Source organism: Coregonus lavaretus (assembly GCF_964263955.1).
Source record: "Coregonus lavaretus genome assembly, chromosome: 4".
In the NCBI taxonomy this organism is placed as follows: Eukaryota; Metazoa; Chordata; class Actinopteri; order Salmoniformes; family Salmonidae; genus Coregonus; species Coregonus lavaretus.
In genome coordinates, this window is record NC_139991.1 from 21,813,680 (window position 1) to 21,825,785 (window position 12,106).

Here is a 12,106-nt window from a genome sequence, read left to right on the forward strand (position 1 = left end):
TTAACATGATTTTTAATGACTACCTCATCTCTGTACCCCACACATACAATTATCCCTGTAAGGTCCCTCAGTCGAGCAGTGAATTTCAAATACAGATTCAACCACAAATAAGTCACCTATTGGTAGATACAGTTGAAGTCGGAAGTTTACATACACTTAACTTGTTTTTCAACCACTCCACAAATGTCTTGTTAACAAACTATCGTTTTGGCAAGTCAGTTAGGACATCTACTTTGTGCATGACACAAGTAATTTTTCCAACAATTGTTTACAGACAGATTTTTTCACTTATAATTCACTGTATCACAATTCCAGTGGGTCAGAAGTTTACATACACTAAGTTGACTGTGCCTTTAAACAGCTTGGAAATTCCAGAAAATTATGTCATGGCTGTAGAAGCTTCTGATAGGCTAATTGACATAATTTGAGTCAAGTGTAATTGGAGGTGTACCTGTGGATGTATTTCAAGGTCTACCTTCAAACTCAGTGCCTCTTTGCTTGACCTCAGACAATAAATTGTAGACCTGCACAAGTCTGGTTCATCCTTGAGAGCAATTTCCAAACGCCTGAAGGTACCACGTTCATCTGTACAAACAATAGTACGCAAGTATAAACACCATGGGACCACGCAGCCATCATACCACTCAGGAAGGAGACGCGTTCTGTCTCCTAGAGATGAACGTACTTTGGTGCCAAAAGTGCAAATCAATCCCAGAACAACAGCAAAGGACCTTGTGAAGATGCTGGAGGAAACAGGTACAAAAGTATCTATATCCACAATAAAATGAGTCCTATATCGACATAACCTGAAAGGCCGCTCAGCATGGAAGAAGCCACTGCTCCAAAACCGCCATAAAAAAGCCAGACTACGGTTTGCAACTGCACATGGGGACAAAGATCGTACTTTTTGGAGAAATGTGCTCTGGTCTGATGAAACAAAAATAGAACTGTTTGGCCATAATGACCATCGTTATGTTTGGAAGAAAAAGGGGGATGCTTGCAAGCCAAAGAACACCATCCCAACCGTGAAACACGGGAGTGGCAGCATCATGCTGTGGGGGTGCTTTACTGCAGGAGGGACTGGTGCACTTCACAAAATAGATGGCATCATGAGGAAGGAAAATTATGTGGATATATTGAAGCAACATCTCAAGACATCAGTCAGGAAGTTAAAGATTGGTCGCAAATGGGTCTTCCAAATGGACAATGACCCCAAGCATACTTCCAAAGTTGTGGCAAAAGGGCTTAAGGACAACAAAGTCAAGGTATTGGAGTGGCCATCACAAAGCCCTGACCTCAATCCTATAGAACATTTGTGGGCAGAACTGAAAAAGCGTGTGCGAGCAAGGATGCCTACGAACCTGACTCAGTTACCGAACTCCTCTGTCAGGAGGAATGGGCCAAAATTCACCCAACTTATTGTGGGAAGCCCGAAACGTTTGACCCAAGTTAAACAATTTAAAGGCAATGCTACCAAATACTAATTGAGTGTATGTAAACTTCTGACCCACTGGGAATATGATGAAAGAAATAAAAGCTGAAACAAATCATTGTCTCTACTATTATTCTGACATTTCACATTCTTAAAATAAAGTGGTGATCCTAACTGACCTAAGACAGGGAGTTTTTACTAGGATTAAATGTCAGGAATTGTGAAAAACTGCATTTGAATGTATTTGGCTAAGGTGTATGTAAACTTCTGACTTCAACTGTAAATAGCAGCCGGTTATTTATCTATAAAAAGCAGATATTGAATATCCCTTTGATCATGGTGAAGTTATTAATTACACTTTGGATCGTGTATCAATACACCCAGTCACTAAAAAGATACAGGCGTCCTTCCTTACTCAGTTGTTGGAGAGGAAGGAAACCACTCAGGGATTTCACCATGAGGACAATGGTGACATTAAAACAGTTACAGTTTCATGGCTGTGATAGAAGAAAACTGAAGATGGATCAACAACATTGTAGTTACTCCACAATACTAACCTAATTAACAGAGTGAAAAGAAGAAAGCCTGTACAGAATAAAAATTCCAAAACATGCATCCTGTTTGCAATAAGGCACTAAACTAATACTGCTAAAAATGTGGCAAGCAATTAACTTTTTGTCTTGAATACAAAGTGTTATGTTTGGGGCAAATCCAATACAACACATTACTGCGTACCACTCTCCATATTTTCAAGGATAGTGGTGGCTGCATCATGTTATGGGTATGCTTGTAATCGCTAAGGACTGGGGAGTTTTTCAGGATAAAAAAGAAACGGAATGGAGCGAAGCACAGGCAAAATCCTAGAGGAAAACCTGGTACAGTCTGCTTTCCAACAGACACTGGAAGATGAATTTACCTTTCAGCAGGACAATAACCTAAAACACAATGCCAAATCTAAACTGGAATTGCTTACCAAGAAGACAGTGAATGTTCCTGAGTTACACGTATTATTTATTATATTTTTCTCCCCAATTTCGTGATATCCAATTGGTAGTTACAGTCTTGTCCCATCGCTGCAACTACCGAAAGGACTCGGGAGAGGCGAAGGTCGAGAGCCATGCGTCCTCCAAAACCTGACCCTGCCAAGCCGTACTGCTTCTTGACACACTGCTCGCTTAACCCGAAAGCCAGCTGCACCAATGTGTTGGAGGAAACACCGTACAACTGGCGACCTCAGTCAGCGTGCATGCGCCCGGCCCACCACAAGGAGTCACTAGAGCGCGATGGGACAAGGACATCCCGGCCGGCCAAACCCTCCCCTAACCCGGACGACACTGGGCCAATTGTGCGCCGCCTCCTGGGTCTCCCGGTCGCAGCCGGCTGCAACACAGCCTGGGATTGAACCTGGGTCTGTAGTGACGCCTCTAGCACTGCGATGCAGTGCCTTAGACCGCTTCGCCACTCGGGAGGCGAGTTACACCTTTGACTAAAATCTGCTTGAAGATCTATGGCAAGACCTGAAAATGGTTGTCTAGCAATGATCAACAACCAATTTGACAGAGCTTGAAGAATTTTTAAAACAATAATGCACAAATATTGCACAATCCAGGTGTGGAAAGCTCTTAGAGACTTAACAGCTGTAATCACTGCCAAATGTGATTTTAGCATGTATTGACTCAGGTTAGTTTTTGAAAGTTTTTTTTGTTTTTTTGTTGTTGAAAAAATGTAATTTTTTTTGTCCACTTTGACCTGAGAGTATTTTGTGTAGATCGTTGACAAAAAAATAAAAATTAAATCAATTTTAATCACACTTTGTAAAACAACAACATTTTGAAAAAGTCAAGGGGTGTGAATACATTCTGAAGGTTGGTGCTTCTGTCTTTCTGTTCACTCACTTGTTAAACTTCTCTCAATTGCCATTTTATAGATAAAATAAATAACAATATGAATTCACAATAAATATCAAAATGCAATATAATTATACAGTCATCAACATAACAATATAATTAATCAAATACCTTCTCTAGTTAGATTTGTTTCGCTAGATCGCTAGCTAACTACATTGTCTCATTCATTCACAGTTCACAGCTGCTTCTCATGGGCCGTTGCTAGGGAAGCTATCGTTGCTGTGGGGCTGTCAGCGAGCAGGCTAACGCTAAGTTAATTCACTAAACGCAACATAAGAATATAACAAACATATGTACTGTACATACTAAGGAAACATTACTTTTTTGAATAGTGTGCTTTGCCACTCGCTTACCTTCAAAATGAAGATAATAAATATATTTATGTTGGTGCTTCTGTCTTGCTGTTGACTCACTTGGCAAACTTTTCTCAACTACCACATAGAAGAAGCAACCACATTAGAACAGGTGAGTGCCGGCCTCTACTGGCCACCATACACTGCTCAATACGTGCCAAAATTTATAAATAGTCATATACATTGAGTGTACAAAACATTAGGAACACCTGCACTTTCCATGACATAGACTGACCAAAATATTCAAGTGCCTTTGAACGGGGTATGGCAGTAGGTGCCAGGCGCACCAGTTTGAGTGCGTCAAGAACCACAACGCTGCTGAGTTTCCCGTGTGTATCAAGAATGGTTCGCCACCCAAATGACCACCCAGCCAACTTGACACAACTGTGGGAAGCATTGGAGTCAACATGGCCAGCATCCCTGTGGAACACTTTGGACACCTTGTAGTCCATGCCCCGACGAATTGAGGCTGTTCTGAGGGCAAAAGGGGGTGCGACTCAATAGTAGGTTCGTAATGTTTTGTACACTCAGTGTATATTACACTACCAGCAGCAGGAGATGACTTGTTTTGTTCGTTGGACTGTAAAGAGGATGGCAACTACGTCTACTGGTGTTGTCAGCAGCAAAAAGGAGGGGCAACAAATGTGCACGGTTTGAGTGGACCACGAGTCATGCTTATTGTCCAATGAGAAGCCTGATGCACATGGTTGGTACATTATAGTGATAAAAAAAAAAAAAAGTTAACTCCTTATTGTAATCTTCCTCCAGATCCGTGGTACTGTTCACACTAGGGGGGGGGGGGGGGGGGGGGGAATTCCACGTGCATAAATTGAACGTAATTCCCTTTTTATGCACTTTTCTCTATATGTGTATTCTGACCGTGAACTGAAGCATGAGAATAGCATGCTACTCACCCGCTATTCGTTTGGGGTGGAGATTGAATAAATTAAGGTGTGGCAGAGGTGTGTCTACAGATACGCTGTATTCTGACCTTAATTCCATCACCTTTACGCGTGAGGAAACCATGAATAAGGTTGAGCGAACCTGCCGGTTCAAAGTCAGATTTTTTTTTCAAATAGAATCTCCATGCAGTGTAATTTATTAATTGATAAGAGCTATTGATAAGAGCTAGGTCAATTAATAATCTGTTTTCAGAAGGGGTTGTAAATACACAAAGCAATTGTTTTATATTATTTGTCCTTATGATCCCTGGAGATGAATGTGAAACAGATTTGGTTCTATCATCAAAGTTATACAGCAAGTAACTGCATGCTTTTCATGATCAGTAAACAACAATTGATCATGTAATTTCAGATACGTGAGGGTAGCCTCACAATATCTCTCAATATTGGCCACCATTAATTGGATATTTGAGTAATATACCGTAAATTAAAAGTGAACTATACCTGACAAGTATGAGTGGTTTAGGTTAATTTCCCATCCTTTGTGGGCTCTGCCTAACAATCAGCAGAAGGATGTACTGTTAGCTGATAATGTTTACTTTGCAAGCTACCAGTAGAAACTTGGTACAGTTGACTAAAGTAGGCCTAATGTAGACCTAATGTACTTTTTTTCTCCAAACAATGTAGGCCTAGCGAAGTTTGCTAACATCCCCTTTTCAACATTGTTTAATCACGATTGCTGCTGACAGAATGAAAGGCTTCATTGATTGATGGACCACGTCAAATTAGCTAGCTAGCTAATAACAGATCACGCCAATATCGCTAGTTAACAAGCTAACTTTCAGGGGATAAACTAGATGGTTATATCCAAATAGTTTGATTTGCTTGCCATCTATAGTGGTGATGTCCGACTGACAACTTTACCAGGACGAGGACTTGCCAATGTCAAGCTCTTTCCAAAAGCCTAATGTCTGATGAAGCAAGATAAATTACACATTGTGTTAGCTTAGCTAGCTACAAATGGATAGACTACCCTCACGTACCTGAAATTACATGATCAATTTATGTTTACTGATCATGAAAAGCATGTAGTTACTTGCTGTATAACTCTGATGATAGAGCTAAATGTGCGCAATTGTTTTGCATGGAATAATCAGAAATATGTAGTTCTGACTATGCTCTTCAAGGAGGTGATATACACAACTAAAGAGTTAACATTTATTTAACAGTCCCTTGAAAACGGCACATAGTTGTCAATGGTTTTAGAGGAGCTGGGGTTCTCCTTGCCCCACCAGCAGCCAAATTGAATGCTCTGCACCGTATTGTGATGTTTTATTGATAAAGACCTATATATTTTCAAGTAATATTAACACACTTTCTATAACACACACAAACTACACATTATTATTATTCATTGAAATGCATGCGTGAAAACACACACACACACACAGTTTGCTCTGAATATTCGTGCAATAATTTTCTACGACCGACAAACACTTCTGGATTATGAATCGAAAGCTACACACTTATCTCTCAGCCTCCCAGATCTGAAATACTATATTTGTTCATTTGTTCCCCTCACAGCGGGCTTACCTGTTGCTCCTGGCCGAGATGACCTAAGGTAACGCCGGCAAATCAATTAGGGACACAAAAAGAGAATACAGACTCAAACTTGAATTGATGTTCGACAACTCAGACTTGCGTCACATGTGGCAAGGACTACAGACTACAAAGGCAATTCCAGCTGTGCGGTGCCCACCAAAGCCCAGACGTGCTCAACAAATTCTATGCTGGCTTCGAGGCAGACAATACCGGGCCATCCAGGAAGGCTCTCGCTGCTCCGAATGACCAGGTGCTTTTGCTCTCCGAGGCTGACGTGAGGAAAACTCTCAAAAGAGTGAATACTCACAAAGCCACTGGCCCAGATGGCATCCCTGGCCGTGTCCTGAGAGTGTGTGCTGACCAGCTGGCGGGCGTCTTCTCTGACATATTCAACCTGTCCCTGTCCCGGGCTGTAATCCCCACCTGCTTTAAACAGACCACCATCCCAGTGCCCAAGAAAAACAAGGTGACATGCCCAAATGACTATCGACCCGCCATGCTCACCTTGGTCATCATGAAGTGCTTCGAGAGGCTGGTCATGGCCCACATCAAGGCCAGCATGCCAGGCACACTGGACCCACTCCAATTTGCCTACCGCTCCAACAGCTCCATGGAAGATGCCATTTCCATCACTATTCACACAGCCACAACACATCTGGACAAGAGGAACACCTTTGTGAGAATGCTGTTCAATGACTACAGTTCAGCATTCAACACTATTGTTCCCTCCAAGCTCGACACTAAGCTCAGAGCTCTGGGTCTGGACACCACCCTCTGCAACTGGATCCTGGACTTCCTGATGGGCAGACCACAGGCTTTGAGGATTGGCAACAACACCTCCTCCACACTGACTCTTAACACAGGGGTGTGTCCTCAGTCCTCTGCTGTACTCCCTGTTTACCCACAACTACGTAACTTTGCGTGACACCAACTCCATCATCAAGTTTGGTTGTAGGCCAGATAACCAACAACGACAAGTTATCCTATAAGGAGGAGGTAATTGAACTGTCATTGTGGTGTCATGAGAACACATGACAACAACCTCTCTCTCAACGTCAGCAAAACAAAGGAGTTACGCTACAAGACCATGGTGCTTGCCTATGGAGCAGTGAGGGGAACGGCACCTCTGTACCTTCAGGCTCTGATCAGTCCCTACACCCAAACGAGGACATTGCGTTCATCCACCTCTGGCCTGCTGGCTCCCCTTCCTCTGCGGAAGCATAGCTCCCGCTCAGCCCAGTCAAAACTGTTCGCTGCTCTGGCACCCCAATGGTGGAACAAGCTCCCTCACGACGCCAGGACAGCGGAGTCACTCACCACCTTCCGGAGACATTTGAAACCCCACCTCTTTAAGGAATACCTGGGATAGGATAAAGTATTCCTTCTAACCCCCCCCCCCCCCCCAAATTGTAAAGTGGTTATCCCACTGGCTATAGGGTGAACGCACCAATTTGTGAGTCGCTCTGGCTAAGAGCGTCTGCTAAATGACGTTAATGTGCCCTTGAGCAAGGCACTTAACCCTAATTGCTCCTGTAAGTCGCTCTGGTTAAGAGCGTCTGCTAAATGACTAAAATGTAAATGTAAAATGAGTTGATTGTTGACTTCAGGAAGCAGAGAAGGGAACATGGCCCGATCCACATCAATGGGACTCTGCGTCCACATCACTGAGGACTTGTCATGGACCAACAACACCACCACTCTTGTAAAGAGGGTGCAATTTCTTCCTAAGGCAGGTGAAGAAATTTGGCATACCGTCCTGGTTCCTCTCCAAATACTATCGCTGCACCATCGAGCACGTCCTGACCGGTTGCATCACGATCTGGTACGGGAGTTGGACTGCAAGCCCCTCCAGCGGGTGGTGAAGACTGCCCAGTGCATCACTGGGACCGTACTTCCACCCATCCAGGACATCTACTTGAGAAGGAACGCAAAAAGTCAGATCACACGGGGCTCTGCCTTTACTTCAGTGAGCTTGTCTGAGTCATTGTCTGTGCTGTCTGTGGTGTCTGCGGAGTTGCTGATGGAAACACTCTCCAGTCAGGTGTCAAAAAGTAGTCACCACTTTTTTAAATAAAAAAATCTAGCAATTTCTTTTTCCCGGGTTCCATTGATGCAGTAGAAAGCTAAGCTAGCTAGCTAGCTAGCTAAGGTGTAGGCAGTAGTGACAGTTTTACTATGTATGATGGGTTTTTGACAGATCTGAAGCACGAGAGAGAGACAATATAGCCTGAGGTAAACTTTTGTTTTCCCGCGGATGATGCGCTACAGTAGTTTTGATTGGGCAAACAGGAAAATCATCCGGTTGAATAACCTATTGCAGCTTGATTCAAAATATATAGTTATCTATTTTGTTATCCATTCATGATTTCGGAATAGTGGAGGTTGCGGATAAGATAGTGCAGCGAACGCCTAATGTGATGTGTTACAAGCTAGCATCCACCGAACTGATGTGAAAGTGCTCTGTTATGTTTCATCATATGTTTATAAGATTAAAAACTATATTCGTACTCTGAATTTGGCAATAAGACATACAGATTATGAAAGCAAAGACATTGTTTTGTTAAAAACAGCAAACAAATATGTTTTGACAAAAACACAATTTATATGCAAATTAGCCATAGCGACTTCCAACTGATTATGATAGAGTGTGTCACATATTTAATGGCTTTCTTCATTGAGCCCTATATTCTGAACCTGTTCTCTATGTATTCTAGTGAGTCTCAACCAAATTCTAACTAAAGGTACACCGTATCTAAAGGGATGGCTTAAGATAAATGTATTGAAAACCCTGTTGAATGCAAACTCCACGGAAGACTAAATACGAACTACTGAGAAATGCATAGGAAAGGCGTGCGTAGGAAAGGCATACATTTCCTAAGTCTGAATCGGGCCCTTGGTGCAGCCGGAGAGGACGCTTTCCAGAACTATTCTAAAGCACTCATGTGGGAGTGATTGTGTCATCTCGCATGGAGGGATACAGTGTGGAAGGTAGACCTGTTGCAGTTCTGGAACAGGAACCATCCAAAGTATTTCATAAATGCACACAACGTGTTGACAGGTAAGGTGTTCGGTAACACTTTATTTAGACAGCCCCAAATAGATGGTTTGTATATGTTCAATAACTGTCAACAACATTTCCACTAACACTAACCTTATCCTAAACTTAACCCTTACCCTTATCACTGCTTGTAGAAATGTTTATGTACAATACGTATGTGCTTTCTATGTGAATATATTTATGGGTATCATACTCTTATTATTATTACATTTCTTACACCCACTCTAGCGCTTAAACGATTTAAGCTATTATGGAAGGACCACCAGGGGGCAGGCTGTGCCCACTGATAGTAGCCCAGCCCGGCATGTGAGTAGAGGGGATCAGAGGCAGTTAGGCACCTGGTGGCACTAATCACCTATTCTCTTCCTCCTACATAAGATACGGGAGAACCAGTAGTGGGGGGGAGCTCGGTGGAAAAAGGACGTGTTGATTCTCCAAACGGATTACTTACCTGACAGACGACAGAAGATAGGAACGGACTACCTCTTGGGAATGGCAAACACTGATTCTCACCACCACCAGAAATGAGCTCTCCACGAACGTATAGTTAAGAAGGTGACACACCCGTGATTTATGTTATAGTTAAAAGTTACTCACCTTGTTGTCCTTATTCCTGTAAAGAAGAAGATGTGTGTTATCCTTTTGAGATCATCCTTGGTTGTGTGGGCATATTTGGGAAGAAAAGATACCTCAATAGAGAACTTGGTTCTATGTCAAAAACCTGCTCCCGACTCGTTTATTCCACCTTTCCGTTTTAGAGCAACCGACAGAATACTTGGTCTGCTCACATTGGTGGAGAATGCGGGCATAAGGTGGACGAGTTACACGAGGATATAAGAAAGGAAAACGAAAATCTCCCTTTAAACACAGAGGAACAATACAAGGAAGATGGATAACGCTCTACTACAACATTTGATCACGGCACAGCAGAAAACCATAGAACTGATGCGACAACAGCTGAGCCGGCGAAAAGAGCCTAGAGTGAAGCCGAGAGCGGCTGCTCATGCAATCTTACCTCGCCTCTCAAAGGAGGATGATATTGAGGCTTTCATCACGACGCTCGAAAGGACAGCCACCTTGGAAGAGTGGCCCCCAACAGAATGGGCAAGCGCGTTATCCCCTCTTTTAACCGGAATAGCCCAGGAAGCCTACTATGACATGGACCCCCGCGAAGCTGCTGACTTTGGGCGACTAAAAACCGAGATTCTGTCCTGGTACCAGTTGACCCCCCCGAGATTGATGGAACTTTATGGCTCTATCAATGGACCTATATGGTAGACCAACCCGTGCAGTCCCAGATCTTCACGCTCATACGACTCATGAAGCAGTGGCTGGAACCTGGAAAGGGAGTAGGACATGTTGTAGAGACTCTCATCGTGGACAAGATTTTGAGAGAATTACCCATGGACTTAAAAAGGATCGTGGGGCAAACAAACCCCTCGTCAGCAGACGACATAGCCCAGGCCGTGGAAACGTACCAATCTACACTACCGTTCAAAAGTTTGGGGTCACTTAGAAATGTCCTTGTTTTCCATGAAAATGTACATGAAATGAGTTTGAATAGGAAATATAGCAAAATGCATAGGAAATGTAGTCATTGACAAGGTTAGAAATAATGATTTTTAATAGAAATAATAATTGTGTCCTTCAAACTTTGCTTTCGTCAAAGAATCCTCCATTTGCAGCAATTACAGCCTTGCAGACCTTTGGCATTCTAGTTGTCAATTTGTTGAGGTAATCTGAAGAGATTTCACCCCATGGTTCCTGAAGCACCTCCCACAAGTTGGATTGGCTTGATGGGCACATATTACGTACCATACGGTCAAGCTGCTCCCACAACAGCTCAATTGGGTTTAAATCCGGTGACTGTGCTGGCCCCTCCATTATAGACAGAATACCAGCTGACTGCTTCTTCCCTAAATAGCTATTGCATAGTTTGGAGCTGTGCTTTGGGTCATTGTCCAAGTTGTAGGAGGAAATTGGCTCCAATCAAGCACCGTCCACAGGGTATGGCATGACGTTGCAAAATGGAGTGATAGCCTTCCTTCTTCAAGATCCCTTTTACCCTGTAAAAATGTCCCACTTTACCACCACCAAAGCACCCCCAGACCATCACATTGCCTCCACCATGCTTGAAAGATGGCATCAAGCACTCCTCCAGCTTCTTTTCATTTGGTCTGCGTCTCACAAATGTTCTTCTTTGTGATCCGAACACCTCAAACTTCGATTTGTCTATCCATAACACTTTTTTTTCCAATCTTTCTCTGTCCAGTGTCTATGTTCTTTTGCCAATCTTAATCTTTTATTTTTACTGGCCAGTCTGAGATATGGCTTTTTCTTTGCAACTCTGCCTAGAAGGTCAGCATCCCGGAGTCGCCTCTTCACTGTTGACGTTGAGACTGGTGTTTTGCGGGTACTATATAATGAAGCTGCCAGTTGAGGACCTGTGAGGTGTCTGTTTCTCAAACTAGACACTAATGTATTTGTCCTCTTGCTCAGTTGTGCACCGGGGCCTCCCACTCCTCTTTCTATTCTTGGTAGAGCCAGTTTGCGCTGTTCTGTGAAGGGAGTAGTACACAGCGTTGTACGAGATCTTCAGTTTCTTGGCAATTTCTCGCATGGAATAGCCTTCATTTTTCAGAACAAAAATAGACTGACGAGTTTCAGAAGAAAGTTCTTTGTTTCTGGCCATTTTGATTCTGTAATCAAACCCACAATTGCTGATGCTCCAGATACTCAACCAGTCCCAAGAAGGCCAGTAATATTTATTCTTTAATCAGCACAACAGTTTACAGCTGTGCTAACATAATTGCAAAAGGTTTTTCTAATGATCAATTAGCCTTTTAAAATGA